The following is a 1,903-nucleotide window of genomic DNA, read 5'->3' as shown; positions in this document are numbered from 1 at the left end:
GGTTGTTTCAAGTGGTAGAATAAATATAGTTCCATGTAACTCCATCTTGACTGCAAGTGAAGTTCCACCTTCTCAGGTATAAAACCTTGGTTGTATATACACAGTTGAATTTTCCATGTCTTGCACCAAGATGAAAATCTAAACACATTTATATGCTTTAACATGCAGTTAATCATTTCTTCTACAATACTGTGAAGTTCTTTAAAAGCACTTTCCAAGATTCAGTCACTTTCTATGCTTCATATTAATAGAATTAAATGGCTTATTTAGATAGACCATTTGCCTTCATTGAGGGACATCGTGTATCTATATTTAGCTATGATTTTGTATCTGTTTGAAAGTGAAGATTAATCTTCTTCTGTAGAGAGATACAGGCATCTATCTGCTCTGTGCAGCTCCATGAGAGGTAATAATTCCCTGTCACAGTATAATTGACATTCTATGTTCACACAAAGAAAGGACATAGTGCTCTTTTCCTAGCCCAATTGTCCTAGAAACCTAATCACAGTTTCAGGGTCTCTCCTCTCCTCATGGAAACCCAAGAACTACAGGAAATGTTTTGGTCAAAATCTGCATCTATATTAGACATTGTTATGGAATGAATGTTTGCCCCCCCCCCAATTTATATGTTGAAGCTGTGAAACAATTGAGTTATGATTAGAAATTAGTACCCTAATTAGAGGAGAGAGAAAGAGTGGAAGTTGAGAGAGAGAGAGACAGAGACAGACCTCTTTATCTCCACCAGCATGCATTAAAGAAAGCCCAATTGAGGACACAGGGAGATGGTGACTCTCCCCCACTTAGGAAGTCATCCCTCACCAGATATTGAATATTCTGGCACTTGGGTCTTTGACTTCCCACTCTCCATAATATGATAAATAAATGTCTGTTGTTTAAGCCACCCAGTCTACAGTATTTTGTTACAGAAGATCAAGCATACTAAGACAGATATTTTTTTCAATGCAAGAAATTTTTGTTTCTGAACAAGCAAGTCTAACTTCCAAACTTTCTAGAATCCTGAGGGGCTAAATATTCAGTCAAAAACTAAGGTTATAATCAGCAGTATTAGGGTAGCCATATTGAATGAACTCACAGAAATGCTATATAGAGTAATTTATGAAACATTTGTATTATGCAAGAATATTTTAAAATTGGGTTACTATTTTCTAAAAGGGGTTATATAAAACCTTGTTAAAAGACCTGGGAGTTCTCAATAAATTATTAGTAATGTGGCATTTCTTTTTAATTCCCTACAAGAATGACTAGAATGTTCTATTTATAAAGGAGCCCCTATTGCCATATTGTCAAAGTGCCAGATAGTCTATTACGCACTTCAGTGTTCAGGTATGATAAGAACACCACAATTCTTACCTTTACACTCAGGAATTCAGACCAAGTGATTGAAGCTAAAATGCTCATGCATCAGGAGCAAAAATACATTGGTTCTACCCTGCCAGAGTGAAAGAAGAATATCTATTCTAGAAGGAAATCTTCTACTCGCTCAGTTACAAGGGAATTTAAAGACCTATTGCTGGAAATGATAGCTTCTGGATTTTGAAACATCTGTCTCTTTCACAGCCTTTTATGTTTCATATTTGAGCTTTGAAATGTCCACTGGCCATGGCAAGGGGAGACCTGAGGCAACTTGTCAAAATGATTCAGGGGAAATATATTCAAAACACATTACAGAAATGCAGCCAAGGGTTTCAGGTGAAAACAGTAATCTATAGATTTGCTTTTGCCTGAATTAGTTGTGATAATTTCTTCAACTTTTTTTGTCTTTGATTTGCCAGTAAATAACTGGCAAGAGAAAATTCATTTCTACAATGATTCCTGCGCCACATAGAAGTGTAATTGGTATGAAAACAATGATCTGCAATAAAGAAATAAGATGATTCATCTG

This window comes from Heterocephalus glaber, unplaced genomic scaffold (assembly GCF_053883595.1).
Source record: "Heterocephalus glaber isolate CG9 unplaced genomic scaffold, H.glaber_assembly_v1.0 deba00001547, whole genome shotgun sequence".
NCBI lineage: Eukaryota > Metazoa > Chordata > Mammalia > Rodentia > Bathyergidae > Heterocephalus > Heterocephalus glaber.
Note: the sequence above shows the minus strand (reverse complement) of the source record.